Consider the following 22,721-nt stretch of genomic DNA (forward strand, 5'->3'; position numbering starts at 1 on the left):
TTAACAAGTTTTGACTTTTGTATATACCCTTGAAATAATCGTTACAATCAAGAAAATGAACATAGTATTCATCACCCTCAAAAGTTTCCTCATGACTTTTTATAATCCCTCCATCCATGTTACCCTCAGGGAACCATTAATTTTATTTCTGTCCCTATAGATTAGTTTGAATTTTCTAGAATTCATATAAATGGAATCATTCAGTAGGTGCTCTTTTTTTATCTGGCTCCCTTCACTCAGCACAGTTAATTTGAGATTTATCGAGGTTGTTATGAGTATCAGCAATTTATTCCCATTTTTGCTGAGTAATATTCCATGGTTCAAAGGATCCTTATTTTACTTAAATAATGGACATTTGGACTGTTTCCAGTTTGGGGTTATTACATATAAAGGTGCAATAAACATTCATGTTCAAGCCTTTGTGTAAACATATGCTTTCATTTCTCTTGGGTAAATACCAAGAGGTGGAATGGTTCAGACATATGCTAGATTCATTTTTAACTTTTTTAGAAATTGCCAAACTGTTCTCCAAAGTGGTTTATACCATTTTACATTACCTCCAGCAGTGAAAAAGACATTTAGTTGCTCCACATCCTTCCAACACTTGATATGGTTAAACTTATTAATTGTAGATGTCTGAAAGGCGTGCAGTAGTATCTCATTGTGCTTTTAATTGATTAGTGAAATCGAGCACCTTTTAATATTCTTATTTGCCATTTGTTTATATTCTTTCATGAAACCTCTGATCAATTCACTTGCCCATTTTTTAATTGGACTGTCTGTTTTCTTATGATTGAGTTTTGAGGGTTCTTTCCATATATATTATAGCTACCAAGAAATAATACCAAATTATAGTTGTACACCTAGACAAATATTGTTGAAACTCCCAAACTCCCAATTCAAGGGAAAAGTAATGAACCCTACAATCGTCCAAGCAAAAAATTGTCACTTGTGAAGGAAGAAAAATCTAACTGATTTTAGAATTTTTCTTCTCTATGAGATGCTAGAAGAATTTGGAGTGCTGTGAATAGCCTGAGTTTTTAAAATAGTTTTTTTTTTTCAATATACAATGCATTTAAATAGTTGAAAATTCAAAAGTGACAGAAAGGTATACAAAGGAACTGTCTCTTTCCACTCCTGTCCCTAAGCTCTCCAGTTAACCTGTCCATAGACAACCAACTTTTATCAGGTTTCTATATGTGTCTTTCCCATTATATCTTATACACATGTATGCAAATTTATTTTCACAGATAATTAAACACTACACAGTGTTCTTCATTTTATTTAACTGAACTATAAAGCTCAGAGATTATTTCTTAATAGTATAACAAAAACTCCTTTATTGGTAGATGGTATTCATTGCATTAGTGTATTTAGCTATCTATTGCTGTGCAATAAACCAGCTCAAAACTTTGACTCAAAACAATTCTTTGTAAGTATAGCTTATGCACTGGTAGGTTGGTTGAGGATTGAATAATCTGATTGAATAATGTGGTTGGCAAACTCTGCTAATCTGGGCTTGCTCATCCTTCTGTGAATTGACTGGTGTGTTCTACTCTAGGTTGGGCTTATCTAAAAACAGTTCTGCTCCCAATGGCTGTTATCTTCCTCCCAAGACCATGCCAATAGGCTTGGCATGTTCTTCTCATGACAACAGAAGAAGCACAAGGGAAAGCAAACTGAATCCATGTAAGTCCCCTTTAAAATTCTGCTTGTATCACATTTGTCAATGTGCTGCCATGTCAGCCAAAGCAAATTACATGCTAAAGCCAAGGAGCTGGGAATTACACCCCATCTCAATGGAGGAGCACTGCAAAATGACAGGGCACATGGCAACGGGCTTGTATAGGGGAAAGTCAGAAGCAATGGGGCTATTGACATAACCTGCCACAAACTGATATACCACAATTTAGTTAAACAGCCCCCTGTTGGAAGGTTTTCAGCTTTTTGCTATTACAAGCAGTGCGGTAATTACTAATGAGGACGTACGTCATCTTCCACATATGCACGTATGTCTCTAGGATGAATCCTTAGAAGTGGTTTTAGGATACGGACTTTTGCGATTTTGATAGGTATTATTGACAAAGCACTGTTCAGAGATTATTGTAACAATTTATATTACTATCAGCAATGTTGGGATTATGTTATCAATTTTTTGTCTTTGCTAACCTTGCACATGAAAACGTAATTTTTGTATAGGCTTAATTTGTTTGTTTGTTTTTAAATTCTAAGTCAGGTCGACAATCTTTTATATGTTTAAAAATCATTTGTATTTCCTTTTTAAATCCATTTGTTCACTTTTTTGGCCCCCATTTTGTTCCAATTGGTTTTTTAAATTTTCTTAATTGATTTGTACACATTTTAAAAATTAACAATGTATTAAACTAAGGGCACACTCAAAAATAATAGCGGAACCACAGGCCAGTCAGTTCACTAGAGAGATTCAGTGAGAGAGAGAGAGCTAAGAAGAGCCCTCCTGAGGTCAGGACCGACCTCAGAGACTGGCCTCAAAAACTACCCCTACTTGAATTTAATTGTAAGCTAATGTCTTATCTCAGATTGTCATAACAAACTACATAGACTGGGCAATTTAAACAATATACATTTATTTTTCACAGTTCTGGACCCTGGTAAGTCTAAAATCAAGGTGCTCCAAAGTGGTTTACATTTTGTGGCCTCTTAGCTTGTAGGCAGCCACCATCTCTGTATATTCACATGATCACATAAAATATATATATATATCAATTCTAATTTGGAGGTTGTGACTGAAATATGTTTTTACAGAGTTGCCTAATATATGTTCTGCATGGTCAGTGTGACAAATTTTATCATAAGGGATTTATTGTAACATTTTTAAGTCTTTGGACAGAATAAAGAAAATTGGCTTATTAGACCACAAGTTTTACCTAATATGGAAAGTAGAGAGTTCCCAGTTATTTGAGCGTGAGGTATTATTTACTACTAGTTTAATTCTCAATAGCTGTGCCGAACTTGATTTTCTATTAAATTATCTGTTATAAATTCCTACATGTATATAATCTTACTATAAATTGATTTTGGCTAAGAAAACAGAAACCTAACACATAAGTTCCCATTTTATGATAAAATCTTTATTGAGAAAATATTTTCATGCTCAAGAAAACTGCAACAATATATTGTCAATACAAATATTTTACGATTCTTGTTTCCAATGTTTGCTTTTATGTTCTTAAAAGTTTATGGCTTAGAAACAGGCTAGAAGACATTAGATTTTTTTTATAATTAAGAATTAGAGAAGTATTCTGCTTTGCTTCTGGGTGTCTTTAGAGCCCAGTATAGTTGTCACTGAGTTAACGTCTCACTCTGACTTCTCTGTCTTTTCTAAGCCACCTCTGCTTATTACTATAGTCCAACTAGTGGGCTCACAAGTGGACTATGTTTAAAGAAATGTCCAGGGCAGGAATTTGGCCTGGGCTTAGCTATTATCACAAGAAATAATAAATTGCTTAGTGCAGAAATAATTTTTCTATCTTAGAATTTTCACAGCCCTTGGTATTTTTCTTAGGTATCTTCTCTTTCCACCTTGCTTGATGGTTGCTTACATGCAGTGCTCATTTCTCCTACTGTAAGAGACTGAGTTTTACTCATCTGTTTTTATAGCCCATGCCACTTTCTTTTTGTATTTTTATTTATTTATTTTTTTATTGCTTAAAGTAATACAAAGGGTATTACATATGTGTCCATTTTTTCCCCCCCGCCCTAGACAGTCCCCTATCCTCCCCTATCCCCCAGTGTCTTATGTCCATTGGTTATGCTTATATGCATGCATACAAGCCCTTTGGTTGATCTCTTACCCCCCTACCTCCTGTCCCCCAACCCTCCCCGGCCTTCCCGCTGCAGTTTGACAATCTGTTTGAGGCAGCTCTGCCTCTGTATCTATTATTGTTCGAAAGTTTATAATGGTCTCTATTATCCATGAATGAGTGAGATCATGTGGTATTTTTCCTTCATTGACTGGCTTATTTCACTTAGCATAATGCTCTCCAGTTCCATCCATGCCGTTGCAAATGGTAAGAGTTCCTTCCTTTTTACAGCAGCATAGTATTCCATCGTGTAGATGTACCACAGTTTTCTAATCCATTCATCTACTGATGGGCACTTAGGCTGTTTCCAGATCTTAGCTATGGTGAATTGTGCTGCTATGAACATAGGGGTGCATATATCCTTTCTGATTGGTGTTTCTGGTTTCTTGGGATATATTCCTAGAAGTGGGATCACAGGGTCAAATGGGAGTTCCATTTTCAGTTTTTTGAGGAAACTCCATACTGTCTTCCATAGTGGCTGCACCAGTCTGCATTCCCACCAGCAGTGCACAAGTGTTCCTTTTTCTCCACATCCTCTCCAGCACTTGTCGTTTGTTGATTTGTTGATGATAGCCATTCTGACAGGTGTGAGATGGTACCTCATTGTTGTTTTGATTTGCATCTCTCGGATGATTAGTGACTTTGAGCATGTTTTCATATGTCTCTTGGCTTTCTGAATGTCCTCTTTTTAAAGGTGTCTATTGAGGTCCTTGGCCCATTTTTTGATTGGATTGTTTATCTTCCTTTTGTTAAGTTGTATGAGTTCCCTATAAATTTTGGAGATTAGGCCCTTACCAGATATGACATTGGCAAATATGTTTTCCCACGTAGTGGGTTTTCTCGTTGTTTTGTTGATGGTTTCTTTTGCTGTGCAGAAGCTTTTTATTTTGATAGTCCCATTTGTTCATTTTCTCTTTAGTTTCAAGTGCCCTAGGAGCTGTATCAGTAAAGAAATTGCTTCGGCATACGTCTGAGATTTTGTTGCCTTTGGATTCTTCTAGAATTTTTATGGTTTCCTGTCGTACATTTAAGTCCTTTATCCATTTTGAGTTTATTTTTGTGTATGGTGTAAGTTGGTGGTCTAGTTTCATTTTCTTGCATATATCTGTCCAATTTTCCCAACACCATTTATTGAAGAGACTATCTTGGCTCCATTGTATGTTCTTGCCTCCTTTGTCAAATATTAATTGAGCATATTGGTTCGGGCCGATTTCAGGGCTCTCTATTCTATTCCATTGATCTATATGCCTATTCTTGTGCCAGTACCAGGCAGTTTTGAGAACAGTGGCTTTGTAATACATCTTGATATCTGGTATTGAGATCCCACCTACTTTGTTCTTTTTCAGGATTGCTGCAGCTATTCGGGTCTTTTTTTATTCCAGATGAATTTTTGGAGAGTTCGTTCTAGATCTCTGAAGTATGCCGTTGGTATTTTAATGGGAAGTGCGTTGAATTTATAGATTGCTTTGGGTAGTATGGACATTTTAATGATGTTGATTCTACCAGTCCATGAACATGGTATGTTCTTCCATCTGTTTATGTCTTCCTCTATCTCTTTTTTCAACGTCCTGTAGTTTTCTGAGTAGAGGTCTTTTACCTCTTTAGTTAAGTTTATTCCTAGGTAGCTTAATTTTTTTGGTGCGATGGTAAACGGGATTGTTTTTATAATCTCTCTTTCTGAAAGTTCACTATTGGTGTATAGAAATGCCTCAGATTTCTTGGGGTTAATTTTGTATCCTGCTACATTGCCAAATTCATGTATTAAGTCTAGTAGCTTTTTGATGGAGTCTCTAGGGTTTTGTATGTATAATATCATGTCGTCTGCAAATAAGGACAGTTTTACTTCCTCTTTTCCAATTTGGATGCCTTTTATTTCTTCTTCTTGCGGAATTGCAATGGCTAACACTTCCAGTACTATGTTGAACAGGAGTGGTGAGAGGGGGCATCCCTGTCTTGTTCCTGTTCTTAGGGGAAATGGTGTTAGTTTTTGTCCATTGAGTATGATGTTGGCTGTGGGCCTGTCATATATGGCTTTTATTATGTTGAGGTATGATCCTTCTACTCCCACCTTGCTGAGAGCTTTTATCAAAAATGGGTGTTGAATTTTGTCAAATGCTTTTTCTGCATCAATTGATATGACCATGTGGTTTTTTTCTTTCAATTTGTTTATGTGATGTATCACGTTTATTGATTTGCGGATATTGTACCATCCTTGCATCCCTGGGATAAATCCTACTTGGTCATGGTGTATGATCTTTCTGATGTACTGCTGGATCCAATTTGCTAAGATTTTGTTGAGGATTTTGGCATCTATGTTCATGAGGGATATTGGCCTGTAATTCTCTTTCATTGTGTTGTCTTTACCTGGTTTTGGTATTAGGGTGAGGCTGGCTTTATAGAATGAGCTTGGAAGTGTTCCTTCCTCTTGAATTTTTTGTAGTAGTCTGAGGAGGATAGGTTTTAGTTCTTCCTTGAATGTTTGGTAAAACTCCCCTGTGAAGCCGTCTGGTCCTGGGCTTTTGTTTGCTGGAAGCTTTTTGATGACTGCTTCAATTTCTTCCATAGTTATTGGCCTGTTGAGATTTTTAGATTCTTCCTGATTGAGTTTTGGAATGTTGTATTTTTCTAGGAATTTGTCCATTTCCTCCATGTTGTCTAGTTTGTTGGAGTAGAGCTGTCCATGGTATTTTTTAACAATCGTTTGTATTTCTGTGGGGTCCGTTGTTATTTCGCCTCTATTGTTTCTGATTTTGTTTATTTGGGTCCTCTCTCTTTGCTTCTTGGTGAGTCTGGCTAGAGGTTTGTCAATCTTGTTTATCCTTTCAAAGAACCAGCTCTTGGTTTCATTGATTTTCTGTATTGTTTTTTTGGTCTCTGTGTCATTTATTTCTGCTCTAATCTTTATTATCTCCTTCCTTCTGCTCACTCTGGGGTTTTCTTGTTGCTCTCTTTCTAATTCTTTGAGTTGTAGAGTTAGATGATTTACTACCATTTTTTCTTGTTTTTTGAGATAGGCCTGTAGAGCTATAAACTTCCCTCTCAGGACTGCTTTCATTGTGTCCCATAGGTTTTGGATTGTTGTGTTTTCATTGTCATTAGTTTCCAGGATGTTTTTAATTTCTTCTTTGATCTCATTGGTAACCCAATCAATATTTAATAGCATGCTATTCAGCTTCCAGGTGTTTGAGTATTTTGGGTTGTTTTTATTGTAGTTTATTTCTAATATTATGCCATCGTGGTCTGCGAAGACGCTTTTTATGATTTCAATCTTCTTGAATTTGGGGATACTTTGCTTGTGACCCAATATATGGTCTATTTTTGAATATGTCTTATGAGCACTTGAGTAGAATGTATATTCCGTGGCATTGGGGTGAAGTGTTCTGAAGATGTCTATTAAGTCCATCTGATCTAGTGAGTCATTTAGGATTGCTGTATCTTTGCTGATTGTTTGTCTAGAGGACTTATCCAGTGCTGTCAGTGGTGTATTAAAGTCCCCTACTATGATTGTATTGTTGTCGATCTCTCCTTTGATATCTTCCAGGAGTTTTTTTGTGAATTTGGGTGCTCCTGCATTGGGTGCATATATGTTTACCAGGATTATATCTTCTTGTTGTATTGATCCCTTTAGTATTATGGAGTGGCCTTCCTTATCTCTTGTTATGGCCTTCACTTTGAGGTCTATTTTGTCCGATATAAGTATTGCTACCCCAGCTTTCTTTTCCTTTCCATTTGCCTGAAAGATATTTTTCCATCCTTTCACTTTCAGTCTGTGTGAGTCCCTTCTAATGAGGTGGGTTTCTTGTAGACAGCAGATGTATGGGTCATGTTTTTTTATCCATTCAGCCACTTGATGTCTTTTGGTTGGAGCATTTAGTCCATTTACGTTTAAAGTTATTATTGAAAGGTACTTGTTTGTAGCCATTTCTTTTTATGTGTGGCTGTTTTCTTTCTGAGCTTTTTATTTCTTCTTTTTATACCAGTCCCTTTAGCATTCCTTGCATTGCTGGCTTGGTGGTGATAAACTCCCTTAGCCTTTTTTTGTCTGTGAAGCTTCTTATTTCCCCTTCAAGTTTGAATGATAGCCTTGCTGGATAGAGTATTCTTGGATTCAGTCCTTTGCTTTGCATCACTTTGTAAAATTCCGTCCATTCTTTTCTGCCATGCCACTTTTTTTTTTTTAATTAAATCTTTATTGTTCAGATTATTACATTTGTTCCTCTTTCCCCCCCCCCCCCCATAACTCCCCTCCTCCTAGTTCTCGCCCCACCCTCCGCCCTCACTCCCCACCCACTGTCCTCATCCATAGGTGCACGATTTTTGTCCAGTCTCTTCCCGCATCTCCCACACCCCTTTCCCCCCCAGGAATAGTCAGTCCATTCCCTTTCTATGTCCCTGATTCTATTATAATCAACAGTTCATTCTGTTCATCAGATTATTTATTCACTTGATTCTTAGATTCACTTGTTGATAGATGCATATTTGTTGTTCATAATTTGTATCTTTACCTTTTTCTTCCTCTTCCTCTTCTTAAAGGATACCTTTCAGCATTTCGTATAATCCTGGTTTGGTGGTGATGAACTCCTTTAGCTTTTCCTTATCTGTGAAGCTCTTTATCTGACCTTCAGTTCTGAATGATAGCTTTGCTGGATAAAGTAATCTTGGTTGTAGGTTCTTGGTATTCATCACTTTGAATATTTCTTGCCACTCCCTTCTGGCCTGCAAAGTTTCTGTTGAGAAATCAGCTGACAGTCGTATGGGTATTCCCTTGTAGGTAACTGAGTTTCTTTCTCTTGCTGTTTTTAAGATTCTCTCTTTATCTTTTGCTCTTGGCATTTTAATTATGATGTGTCTTGGTGTGGTCCTCTTTGGATTCCTTTTGTTTGGGGTTCTCCGCGCTTCTTGGACCTGTAAGTCCATTTCTTTCACCAGGTGGGGGAAGTTTTCTGTCATTATTTCTTCAAATAGGTTTTCAATATCTTGCTCTCTCTCATCTTCTGGCACCCCTATAATTCTGATGTTGGTACGCTTGAAGCTGTCCCAGAGGCTCCTTACACTATCCTCGCATTTTTGGATTCTTTTTTCATTTTGCTTTTCCGGTTGGGTGTTTTTTGCTTCCTCGCATTTCAAATCATTGACTTGATTCTTGCGCTCCTCTGGTCTGCTGTCGGGAGTCTGTATAATATTCGTTATTTCAGTCCGTGTATGCTTAATTTCTAGTTGGTTCCCCAATATAAGATCGAGGGTCTCATTAGTTTTCTTGTAGATCTCATTAAGTTTATCAGCGGCTTCTAAACAGTTCTTGAGAGACCTTAAAAGTGTGGTTCTGAACTCTATATCTTCCATTGACAATTTTGTCCTGTTTCTTTGTCTCCGCATTTTGTTATGCTTCCTTGGTGCACCCCCTAGTGGTCTTTGTTCGCAGTCTTATAGTTAAATCTTGATTGTTGTAGCTAATTCCAGGGAGGGTTTGACCTCCAGGCCAAGTGTGCCATGCCACTTTTTAATAGGGATTTAGCATATAGAACTTACCTGACTAAGGTCATTTGAAGGTCAAATAGTTTAATTAATTTGTCTAACATCAAGACTAGAAATCTGATGATGCCAAAGATGTGTTTATAGACCATTTTGCTTTGCCACGATTATAAACATCAATGACATAATAATTAAATTTACTCTATAGATCAGTTTATATCCAAATGTTGTTATCTTTCTCCTTCTTGTTCATTTTCTTGAGTAGACAATAGCTTCCTATAAGAAAGCTCCTTGCCCTAGCCCCGTGGTCCGCAAACTGCCGCTCACGAGCCACATGCAGCTCTTTGGCCCTTTGAGTGTGGTTCTTCCTATACCTTAGGAGTACCCTAATTAAGTTAATAACAATGTACCTACCTATATAGTTTAAGTTTTAAAAATTTAGCTCTCAAAAGAAATTTCAATCGTTGTACTGTTGATATTTGGCTCTGTTGACTAATGAGTTTGCCGACCACTGCCTAGCCAGTTTGGATCAGTGAATAAAGCATTGGCCTGCAGACTCAAGGATCCCAGGTTCAAATCCGGTCAAGGGCACATTCCTGGATTGCTGGCGTCCTGGGTAGGGGGCATGCAGGAGGCAGCCAATCAATGATTCCCTCTCATCATTGTTTCTATCTCTATCTTCCTCTCTGAAATCAATACAAATATATATATATATATATATTTGTATATATATATAAATATAAATATATATATATATTTAAAAGAAGGCTTCTTGATGTTTTAGCACCTCCAGAGATCTGCAGAGTATTCTGACACTTGCCTTTGAAGAATATGCAGGTTCGCTGCTGACAGAAACTCACAATTTTGCATCGGAGGCATACAGATTGCCAGGATCTGCAACACCTGGAATGTTTCCCTGGGACTAAATGGGGATATTTGCTTAGATTTTTTTTTACTAGTAAGAGTTCATGATATAAAAACTTTAAGACTATTGTGTAAAAGTTACTAGGCTTTGTAAATATATAACTATCAGAGGTCATCATGTTGAAGTCTAATTTTACAGATGAGAAAAGTGAGTTTCAGTTAGTCTAAGTAGCTTTTCCAGGATCACACTTCTGATTGAAGGGAGAATCGAATTATAATGCAGGTCTCCTGATACTCCGCTCAGAAATCTTTCCACTCTACCACAGAGCATAGACATCTAAAGTGACTTCCCCTGGTTTGGAAGGCATGCTGGTCTCTGGCACAAATTCTATTCTGTCCGCTCCGCCTCTCTCTCACCCATGATCTACCTTGGCTCTCAGTTTCTTTGTATTCTTGACCCCTTTATATTTGTTGGCATTAATCCATTCCTCCACGTGGACTGCTCTTTTATCTCCACTCACTAGGTCTAAACCATCTATTCCCCTTGTCCTAAATGGCAGTTCACACTATGCTTTGTCCTGCCTTATAGCTTTGTCTTTTCAACTGAATGTAACCCATGGTCCAACATGGCAGGGCCAGTACTCACCAAGGGGTCCAGATCCTGCTCCCAAGCTCTAATTTTCCCTTGAGTTATAGGAATCATGCTGGGGGTTTTTTTTGCTTCTCACATGCTATTGGACCAGTGGGCCCTAATGTGATCTCCAGTTTCCCTTTAAACTCTGAATTAATTTTGGTTGTGTCTGATTTGCTGAGCAACATACTAGTACTAACACTCAGCCTCAGCATTCTCATTTGTATAAGTAGCGCCTACCTCATTGGGTTCTTAGAATTTAAACGACATAATACATAAAAGTTGCACAGGCATACCACGTGTGCCAGGTTTACAGGTAATTATGTACTCAACGAATATTCATTATTATTAGTAGTAAGGATGTCATCACAGCTGGTTAAGGAATAAATGGGAGGTTAGGACATGGAGCTTCATCAAGAGGTTTATAAGAAATAGAAGGAGAGGCAGGGAGCATTCGCTTGAGTAGGAAGCAGTGTTTAAGACGGAGCTTTTAAAATTCTAGGCTGGAGAGAGGCTTGAGCATGTTTTTAGGTAAAGGCAAAAGAGCCAGGAGTTGAGTAAAAATACTATTATAAGAAGTGGAGAGTTCTTTATTTAGAGAAAATTTTCTCATAACAGATACATTTCTCAAAGAGATAATATGACAAGTTCAATAAATCAGTATCAGAGAGCAATATTGAAGTTGAAACATCTCTGGGTGAATCTAATTTATGAAACCATCTATAATTTGTTGGCTGTTCTCAAGCACAGTAATTGTTTCCTCTATGGAGTACTTTCAATTTACAATGCTCTACTGCTTCCAAAATGAATGTGAATTCTGGAAAAACAGTGGTGGGAGTCTCGGCAGGTTTATTTAGATGGGACATTACCTCTTTCCCCTTTTCCAACAGTTTTTCTAGTCATGTAAGAATTGGGAAGATGAGGGAGAGAGGGAGGGAGGGAGGGAGGCAGGAAGGGAGGCAAGGAGGGGGTATAGATAGAGTGATGGAGCACCTCAACAAAGTAGGCTGTCCATCCACCAAGCAGATTTCAGGCAGTAGGTTTTGGCTTCTGTAGGTAGGACACATTACCCATAAATATTCAGCAAAAAGCAAAATAATAATAATAATAATAATAATAATAATAATAATAAATGGAGATCAATGTCCCCAACCTGCCCCTCATCCCACCCTATGGCCAGAGAAATGGGGAAAAAGGGAAAACAGAAGAGAGTGTAAGAATACATTTATCTCAGTAAGTAGTTTGGTTCAAAAAGCAGGCCCTTCCAACATTATGCATTAAAGAAGTGTGATAAACCATTTTGGCTGCCAGATACCCTCTGAGCTTTGCCAGAATCATCTTACACTTGCTATACTGAAAGTTTAGAAAAACTTAACAGCTGCCTCTCCATGCTTTTGCCTAGAGTTGATCCTGCCCAAAAGTGAAGATCCTTTTAGCTCAGTTCTGTAAATGGCTCTAATCCCAGGACTTCCTCCCTCCTAAGAAGCTCCTAGTCAGTGAAAAGAGAGGGGGGAATGTACCTCACCGGACTTCACTCTCACAAAGGCAGCAACAGCACACAACTCACTTCAATGGAAGCTTCTGGGTTGAATTCTCACTCCTTGGCCATCTGAGAAAAGAATTCATACACCAATTCATGCTGAGTTGCTGATGACTGATAATGGTTTATTATGATATCCCTTCAGGCTATTTACATTTGAGCAAGAGAAAGCATTGGCTGTGAAGGTAGGAATTTTAAGTACTTTGGAATGCTCTCGGGGAGATGTGTGAAGGGTTCTAACTAGCACTTCACCAATTATATCCTATAAACAACAGCCTACTCTTGCTTCTGACAGTTCTTGGCAGGCTATAAGGCTGAGGACACAAAGAAGAATGATCATGTGACCAGAACTTCAATCCTAAACACTTCCTGGAAAGAAAAGTCTTCATGACCTAGGAAAACAAGGCAGGCTCACCTCATCATGGATTAGCTGTGATGATTAAGTGTATCTTGTACTGATTCCCCCCGCCCCCCGCCCCCGGCCAATCCGTTGGTTAAAAAATATATTACCAACAGTTATTCTAATCTGAGAAAAGAAGAAAGAGGAAGGACGAGACCATAGTTCATAGAAACTGTATTCCCTAAAAGGAAATCCTCAGGCCCCCTTCAGGAAAGAAAGAATTTTTTGATGAAAAATTTACTGCACAAAAGCTCTGAATATATCTTTATCATTCAGGGAGTAACATTTGTAGAAAATATGGTATACTGTTGTGAGCAAACAGAAGGGAAACAGTAAGAAACATGGAAACAAATGTGAGAAATGGGTATATAGCCAAGTGCAATTGTGTCTGTGCACATGTGTGCATGTGTGTGTGCGTGTGTGTGTGTGTGTGTGTGTGTGTGTGTGTGTGTTAGTGAGGATAGAATGTGGAGGGAAGGCATAATAAATTATCAAACATTGCTTTAAAGGAGAGGCAATAGCAATCCCTATTTATGTTGAACAATTGCTTTCACACACACAAAATTTATAATTTGATCCCTATGACAACCCTAAGCACTTAAGTATAGCACTAAAAACTCAGGTGTAGCAGAGGTCCAGAGAAAAGAAGGGAGGTTTGTCAGCCAGTGGATGGTTATGGGGAAGGATGGGAGAGGAATCAGGACCAAGTCCTCTCATTTAGCATCCTATTGGCTTAAGAGTAATGTTATTATAACCTCTATTTGTGGAAAGGGAACCACTCCAGTCATAATAATTTCTCATTTGTTCATGTACAAAACATTTCAATTTAAGCATTCGCTATTATTTAGCCCAGGATAATCTCACACATGTGTGAAATGACACATATATGAATGAGGTTATTCATTTTGCATTATTTTTAATGGTGAATGTTCCAAAACAACTAAATGTCCATCAATAGAGGACTAAGTAAATAAATTCTGGTCCAGTTATGTAATAGAATACTATGCAGCTGTCAAATAGCATGAAGCAGCTTTCTATTGATATGGGAAGGTCTCTGTATTAGCTCTCTAGGACTGCTGAAAAAAAAGTGCAGTACACCGTGTGACATCAACAAATAGAAATCTATTGTATCACAGTTCTGGAGATCTGAAATCAAAAATCGAGGTGTTGGCATGGCCATGCTCCCTCTGAAACTTATGGGGAGAATCCTTCCTTGATTCTTCCTAGCTTCTGGCGATTTTCCCGAGAGCTTTGGCATTCCTTGGCTTATAGCGGCATCACTCCAACATCTGCTTCTGTTGCCTGTCATCACACAGCATTCTCACTGTGTGTCTCTGTGTCTCTTCTTATAAGGACACCAGTCACGTTGGATTAAGGGCTCAACCTACTCCTGTATGACCTCATCTTATCTCCAAATAAGGTAATCTTCTGAGATACTGGGGGTTAGGACTTCAACATCCTTGGGGGAGAGGGGTCACAATTCAATCTGTAACAATCTCCAAAGTAAATTAGGTGAAAAGGGCAAGGTGCAGTGCAGTGTATATAGCATGGTATCTTTATGCAAAAGAAATATGCACACAGATATTAGATAAACATTTTTTAGAATATCTCCAGAAGGATCCATAACATACTAGTGGCTTTCAAGCAGGAGAACTATATAGCTGGTAGAAACAGTATAAAGATCATACTTTTAAGTTATTGCTTTTTTGTACTTTTTAAATTATTTTAACTAATTTTTAAAATCCCCTTTCACAAGTATTCTTCAGTAACATTTAATTCAAATATTAGCAGAAGGTACTCAGATCTTTTCTTCTGGCAAGATTAATGCTAGAGAGAATTCACTCAGTTTAATGTCTCTAAAATATTAGTAGAGATAAATCAGAAATCTGGATGAGACACTAGGCTCACATATTACCCAATCAGAATCTGAAGCAAAGCAGATAAATACAGCAGAAAATGAGTTCAGATTCTCCAACAAGATTATCATGGATGTGATAGGAAAGTGGAGGTCATGACCAGGACTGGCCAGGCAAGCCTCACAATAGGGGCTCAAAGTGCAAAACTTCTTAAACCGACAAATCATCTTTCCGCATACAGATTCCTAAACCCTCTGCCCTGGAGAGTTTGCTTCGGTTAGTTTGAGCCTCTGGCCATAAAGTGTGAATGTTTAATACATGCAGGAAGTCTGGAGAATAGTAAAGATCAGAGAGAAATCAGAGAGCGCTTCATGACTAACTTTGGTGTTATCTCTTTCCCATTCTGACCTGCTTAAAATTAACCTTGATCCTATGGCAGAAGCAAGATATTTAGTTCCAAACTACTTGGATGGCCTATTTGGTATCACACCATACCATTGTTATCATTTTTTCATTTCTGCTTTTCCCCAATAACTCTAATGTAAAAAGTTTTCTGACATAGGTTTTTATTTCACCCTGCATCATTTAGATCCCATAGGAAGACAGTTGGCCTGACATTCCAGAGAGTTTCAAGATAGAGCAATCCTGAGAAATTAAGATCTAGAATGGAATTGGTAATGAGAGAAATAAAACTACTCCCAGATAAAAACCAGGTCTTTTACAGGTACAGAATTAGGAAATATACTGTTGATAGAAACTGTTCCAAATTGCATTTTAATGCAGTTTGCTTTGTAAGAAATGAATGGTATGCTCTCTAAACAGGATTGGTAGTAAAATAAATTTGAGAAATACTAGTATCAGATAATTAGTCCCTTCTTAAATATTCATAATGCATATTATCATAGTTAAGGCTCTAAGAAGTCGTTCATTTAAATAAACTTATATAACTTTGTGGAACTCAGAGTTTATAAGATGTACTTAATTACAGATCATTTTCTTAGATTTTACTTATTAAAGAATTTTTGAAAATCTAAGATTCCAAAGAGCACAGTTTAGGAAACGTTACTGTAAATCCCTTTACAGCTCATTTGCCAAGAGTTTGGAGAGTAGTTTGGGAAAGGAAATGTTTTCCTAGAAGTGAAGTCCACTGAGTGGATAAATAAGACTATTTATGGGAGCATTTATTGATTTTACAAACATTTATTGAACACCATCTAGAAGAATAGACTAGAAAATGTATTTTTAAAAAAATAAAATAGTATCATAGGACCACATCTTCTTTATCCAATCATCTATCAAAGGACACTTTGGTTGTTTCTTTGTCATGGCCTCCGTGAATAATGCTGCAAAAAACATAGGGGTGCATACATCTTTGCACATAAATGTTTTTAATTTTGGGGGGTAGATACCCAGAAGAGGGGTTACTGGGTCATATGGTGACTATTCTTAATTTTCTCAGGAACCACCATACTGTTTTCCATAGTGGCTGTACCAGTTTACATTCCCACTAGCAGTGAATGAGGGTTCCTTTTTCTCCACAACCTTTCCAACATTTCTTATTACTTGTCTTAATAATAGCCATTCTAACAGGTGGAAGGTGGTATCTCATTGTATTTTTGATTTGCATTTTCCTAATAGCCGGTGAAGTTGAGCATCTTTTCACATATTTGTTGGCCATTTATATCTATTCTTGGGAGAAGTGTCTGTTCAGGTCCTCTGCCCATTTTTTTAATTGGACTGTTTGTTTGTTTGGTGTTGAGTTGTAAGAGTTTTTAATATATTTTAGCTATTAACCCCTTGTCAGAGCTGTTGTTTGCAAATATCTTCTTCCATTTGATTAGTTTACTCTTTGTTTTGTTGGTGTTTTCTTTTGTTGTGCAGAAACTTTTTAGTTTGATATAGTCCTGTTCATTTATTTTTGCCTTTACTTCCCTCGCCTTTGAGGTCAAATTCATAAAATGTTCTCTAAGACCAAGATGTGGTACATATATACAATGGAATACTACTCAGTCATAAGAAAAGATGAAATACTGCTATTTGCAATGACATGGATAGAGCTTGAGAATATCATGCTAAGCAAAATAAGTCAAACAGAAAAAGTTAAGAACCATATGATTTCACTCATATGTGGGATATAAAACTGAAAGCAACAAATGAACAAACAAGTAAAACAACAAAATCTCATAGACACAGACAACAGTATGCTGGTTACTAGAGGGAAGGGCGGTAAGGGGGTAATAAAGGGTAAGGGGGTCATATATGGTAATTGGAAGTGATTTGACTTTGGGTGGTGGGCAAATAATTCAATATACAGATCATGTATCATAGAATCGTACACTTGAAACCTATTTATTTATTTATTTATTTATTTATTTTTTTTATTTTTTACTTAAAGTATTACAAAGGGTATTACATATGTGTCCATTTTATCCCCCCGCCCTAGACAGTCCCCTAGCCTCCCCTATCCCCCAATGTCTTATGTCCACTGGTTATGCTTCTATGCATGCATACAAGTCCTTTAGTTGATCTCTTACCCCCCTACCTCCTGCCCCGCAACCCTCCCCGGCCTTCCTGCTGCAGTTTGACAATCTGTTTGAGGCAGCTCTGCCTCTGTATCTATTATTGTTCAAAAGTTTATAATGGTCTCTATTATCCATGAATGAGTGAGATCATGTGGTATTTTTCCTTCATTGACTGGCTTATTTCACTTAGCATAATGCTCTCCAGTTCCATCCATGACGTTGCAAATGGTAAGAGTTCCTTCCTTTTTACAGCAGCATAGTATTCCATCGTGTAGATGTACCACAGTTTTCTAATCCATTCATCTACTGATGGGCACTTAGGCTGTTTCCAGATCTTAGCTATGGTGAATTGTGCTGCTATGAATATAGGGGTGCATATATCCTTTCTGATTGGTGTTTCTGGTTTCTTGGGATATATTCCTAGAAGTGGGATCACAGGGTCAAATGGGAGTTCCATTTTCAGTTTTTTAAGGAAACTCCATACTGTCTTCCATAGTGGCTGCACCAGTCTGCATTCCCACCAGCAGTGCACAAGTGTTCCTTTTTCTCCACATCCTCTCCAGCACTTGTCGTTTGTTGATTTGTTGATGATAGCCAGTCTGACAGGTGTGAGATGGTATCTCATTGTTGTTTTGATTTGCATCTCTCGGATGATTAGTGACTTTGAGCATGTTTTCATATGTCTCTTGGCTTTCTGAATGTCCTCTTTTGAAAGGTGTCTATTTAGGTCCTTTGCCCATTTTTTGATTGGATTGTTTATCTTCCTTTTGTTAAGTTGTATGAGTTCCCTATAAATTTTGGAGATTAGGCCCTTATCGGATATGACATTGGCAAATATGTTTTCCCACACAGTGGGTTTTCTCGTTGTTTTGTTGATGGTTTCTTTTGCTGTGCAGAAGCTTTTTATTTTGGTGTAGTCCCATTTGTTCATTTTCTTTTTAGTTTCAAGTGCCCTAGGAGCTGTATCAGTGAAGAAATTGCTTCGGCATATGTCTGAGATTTTGTTGCCTTTGGATTCTTCTAGAATTTTTATGGTTTCCTGTCGTACATTTAAGTCCTTTATCCATTTTGAGTTTATTTTTGTGTATGGTGTAAGTTGGTGGTCTAGTTTCATTTTCTTGCATATATCTGTCCAATTTTCCCAACACCATTTATTGAAGAGACTATCTTGGCTCCATTGTATGTTCTTGCCTCCTTTGTCAAATATTAATTGAGCATATTGGTTCGGGCCGATTTCTGGGCTCTCTATTCTATTCCATTGATCTATATGCCTATTCTTGTGCCAGTACCAGGCAGTTTTGAGAACAGTGGCTTTGTAATACATCTTGATATCTGGTATTGAGATCCCACCTACTTTGGTCTTTTTCAGGATTGCTGCAGCTATTCGAGGTCTTTTTTTATTCCAGATGAATTTTTGGAGAGTTCGTTCTAGATCTCTGAAGTATGCCGTTGGTATTTTAATGGGAAGTGCGTTGAATTTATAGATTGCTTTGGGTAGTATGGACATTTTAATGATGTTGATTCTACCAATCCATGAACACGGTATGTTCTTCCATCTGTTTATGTCTTCCTCTATCTCTTTTTTCAACGTCCTGTAGTTTTCTGAGTAGAGGTCTTTTACCTCTTTAGTTAAGTTTATTCCTAGGTAGCTTAATTTTTTTGGTGCGATGGTAAACGGGATTGTTTTTATAATCTCTCTTTCTGAAAGTTCACTATTGGTGTATAGAAATGCCTCGGATTTCTTGGGGTTAATTTTGTATCCTGCTACATTGCCAAATTCATGTATTAAGTCCAGTAGCTTTTTGATGGAGTCTCTAGGGTTTTGTATGTATAATATCATGTCGTCTGCAAATAAGGACAGTTTTACTTCCTCTTTTCCAATTTGGATGCCTTTTATTTCTTCTTCTTGCCGAATTGCAATGGCTAACACTTCCAGTACTATGTTGAACAGGAGTGGTGAGAGGGGGCATCCCTGTCTTGTTCCTGTTCTTAGGGGAAATGGTGTTAGTTTTTGTCCATTGAGTATGATGTTGGCTGTGGGCCTGTCATATATGGCTTTTATTATGTTGAGGTATGATCCTTCTACTCCCACCTTGCTGAGAGCTTTTATCAAAAATGGGTGTTGAATTTTGTCAAATGCTTTTTCTGCATCAATAGATATGACCATGTGGTTTTTTTCTTTCAATTTGTTTATGTGATGTATCACGTTTATTGATTTGCGGATATTGTACCATCCTTGCATCCCTGGGATAAATCCTACTTGGTCATGGTGTATGATCTTTCTGATGTACTGCTGGATCCGATTTGCTAAGATTTTGTTGAGGATTTTGGCATCTATGTTCATGAGGGATATTGGCCTGTAATTCTCTTTCATTGTGTTGTCTTTACCTGGTTTTGGTATTAGGGTGATGCTGGCTTCATAGAATGAGCTTGGAAGTGTTCCTTCCTCTTGAATTTTTTGTAGTAGTCTGAGGAGGATAGGTTTTAGTTCTTCCTTGAATGTTTGGTAAAACTCCCCTGTGAAGCCGTCTGGTCCTGGGCTTTTGTTTGCTGGAAGCTTTTTGATGACTGCTTCAATTTCTTCCATAGTTATTGGCCTGTTGAGATTTTTAGATTCTTCCTGATTGAGTTTTGGAATGTTGTATTTTTCTAGGAATTTGTCCATTTCCTCCAGGTTGTCTAGTTTGTTGGAGTAGAGCTGTCCATAGTATTTTTTAACAATCATTTGTATTTCTGTGGGGTCTGTTGTTATTTCGCCTCTATCGTTTCTGATTTTGTTTATTTGGGTCCTCTCTCTTTGCTTCTTGGTGAGTCTGGCTAGAGGTTTGTCAATCTTGTTTATCCTTTCAAAGAACCAGGTCTTGGTTTCATTGATTTTCTGTATTGTTTTTTTGGTCTCTATGTCATTTATTTCTGCTCTAATCTTTATTATCTCCTTCCTTCTGCTCACTCTGGGGTTTTCTTGTTGCTCTCTTTCTAATTCTTTGAGTTGTAGAGTTAGATGATTTACTACCATTTTTTCTTGTTTGTTGAGATAGGCCTGTAGAGCTATAAACTTCCCTCTCAGGACTGCTTTCATTGTGTCCCATAGGTTTTGGATTGTTGTGTTTTCATTGTCATTAGTTTCCAGGATGTTTCGAATTTCTTCTTTGATTTCATTGGTAACCCAATCAATATTTAATAGCATGCTATTCAGCTTCCAGGTGTTTGAGTATTTTGGGTTGTTTTTATTGTAGTTTATTTCTAATATTATGCCATCGTGGTCTGCGAAGACGCTTTTTATGATTTCAATCTTCTTGAATTTGGGGATACTTTGCTTGTGACCCAATATATGGTCTATTTTTGAATATGTCCTATGAGCATTTGAGTAGAATGTATATTCCCTGGCTTTCGGGTGAAGTGTTCTGAAGATGTCTATTAAGTCCATCTGATCTAGTGAGTCATTTAGGATTGCTGTATCTTTGCTGATTATTTGTCTAGAGGACTTATCCAGTGCTGTCAGTGGTGTATTAAAGTCCCCTACTATGATTGTATTGTTGTCGATGTCTCCTTTGATATCTTCCAGGAGTTTTTTTATGAATTTGGGTGCTCCTGCATTGGGTGCATATATGTTTACCAGGATTATATCTTCTTGTTGTATTGATCCCTTTAGTATTATGAAGTGGCCTTCCTTATCTCTTGTTATGGCCTTCACTTTGAGGTCTATTTTGTCCGATATAAGTATTGCTACCCCAGCTTTCTTTTCCTTTCCATTTGCCTGAAAGATATTTTTCCATCCTTTCACTTTCAGTCTGTGTGAGTCCCTTCTAATGAGGTGGGTCTCTTGTAGACAGCAGATGTATGGGTCATGTTTTTTTATCCATTCAGCCACTCGATGTCTTTTGTTTGGAGCATTTAGTCCGTTTACGTTTAAAGTTATTATTGAAAGGTACTTGTTTGTAGGCATTTCTGTTTTTGTGTGGCTGTTTTCTTTCTGAGCTTTTTATTTCTTATTTTTATACCAGTCCCTTTAGCATTCCTTGCATTGCTGGCTTGGTGGTGATAAACTCCCTTAGCCTTTTTTTGTCTGTGAAGCTTCTTATTTCCCCTTCAAGTTTGAATGATAGCCTTGCTGGATAGAGTATTCTTGGATTCAGTCCTTTGCTTTGCATCACTTTGTAAATTTCCGTCCATTCTTTTCTGGCCTGATGTGTTTCTGTTGAGAAATCATTTGACAATCTAATGGGAGATCCCTTGTATGTAACTTTCCGTCTCTCTCTTGCAGCCTGTAAGATTCTCTCTTTGTCCTGAACATTTGCCATGGTAATTATGATGTGTCTTGGTGTGGGTCTTTTTGGGTTCACCTTGTTTGGGACTCTCTGGGCTTGTGTGACTTTTTTCTTCCCCACCTCAGGGAAGTTTTCTGATATTATTTCTTCTAATAGGTTTTCTAATCCTTGTTCATCCTTCTGTTGTTCTGGTACCCCTATTATTCGTATGTTGTTTCGTTTCATGTTGTCCCAAAGCTCCCTTAGGCTCTCCTCCTGTCTTTTCATTTTTTTCTCCAATTGCAGTACATTTTGGGTGTGTTTTGCTTCCTTGTCTTCTAAATCACTAATTCGGTCCTCCGCTTCTCCTAGTCTACTGTTGATACTTTCAATGGAGTTTTTCATTGCAGCTATATCACTCTTCATATCTTCTTGGGTTTTACTTAAGTTGTTGATTTTTTCATCTGTTTCTTCTAGCTTCTTCCATATGTTATCGATTTTTTCATCTGTTTCTTCTAGCTTCTTCCATATGTTATCGATTTTTTCATCTGTTTCTTCTTGCTTCTTGCTGAGGTTGTCGATTTTTTCCTCCATCCGGTTTATGCACTCTAGGACCCTTATTCTGAATTCTTTTTCTGTCATGTTGCATGCCTCTGTATTACTTAGCTGCTTTTCTGGAGAGTCCTCCTTCTCTTTCCTTTGGGGGTTTCTTTGTCTACCCATGTTTGATCTCACTGACATATCTAGACGTTGAGTCGTTCAGTGGCTGCTCCCTTGGTGGCAGTGACTCCTTGGTCTGCGGTTCCTCTTCGGGCGGTTGCGGTAGCAGCTGCTCTTCAGTTGGCAGCAACTCCTCTGGTGGGTGCTGTTCACAGCTGTGGTGGCTCTTCTGGCTGGTGGGGCGAGGTTTCACGTACAGCTGCTGTTCCTCAGCAGAGGGTGTGGTGCTCAGGAGGTTGCTGTTGCTTGGATCTGCTGTGTTGATTTAAAGGCACAAAATACAACACAACAAGGCACCACGTACCAGGCACTATACACAAATATATTCACGATATTAATAACCCCAAATAAAGGTGACCACCTGAATTAAGAGAATTAGGGGATAAGGAAGAAGGAAGAGAAAAAGAGAAAAGAGAAAAAAGAAAAGAAAATTAGGGACCAAAAAAAGGAGTGCAAAAATGAAAGTGGGAAAAAGGAGGGGGGAAAGTAAAAGCGAGAAAAGAAAGGAAAAGAAAAAAAAAGAGCGAAAAGAGAGAATGAAGTGGAAGAGGGGAAGAGACTTTTTATATGAGGAGAATGCTCCTATAGAACAGCCATTAATCCCAACAAATTCCAGCAACAGCTCCC

The 22,721-nt window shown here is 37.8% G+C and overlaps 1 long non-coding RNA gene across 1 annotated transcript in view; it reads left to right on the plus strand.

Annotated features, from left to right (window-relative positions):
* The first annotated feature begins 1,513 nt into the window (after positions 1 to 1,513).
* The window catches only part of LOC118659776, a 43,045-nt gene continuing 21,837 nt past the window's right edge, over positions 1,514 to 22,721 (plus strand). Inside the window, exon 1 of the long non-coding RNA XR_004968701.1 lies at positions 1,514 to 1,689. This is a non-coding gene — a long non-coding RNA (uncharacterized LOC118659776). The remainder of the gene's footprint in view (positions 1,690 to 22,721) is intronic.

The sequence above is a fragment of the Myotis myotis genome, unplaced genomic scaffold (genome assembly GCF_014108235.1).
Source record: "Myotis myotis isolate mMyoMyo1 unplaced genomic scaffold, mMyoMyo1.p scaffold_m19_p_7, whole genome shotgun sequence".
NCBI classification, from domain to species: domain Eukaryota; kingdom Metazoa; phylum Chordata; class Mammalia; order Chiroptera; family Vespertilionidae; genus Myotis; species Myotis myotis.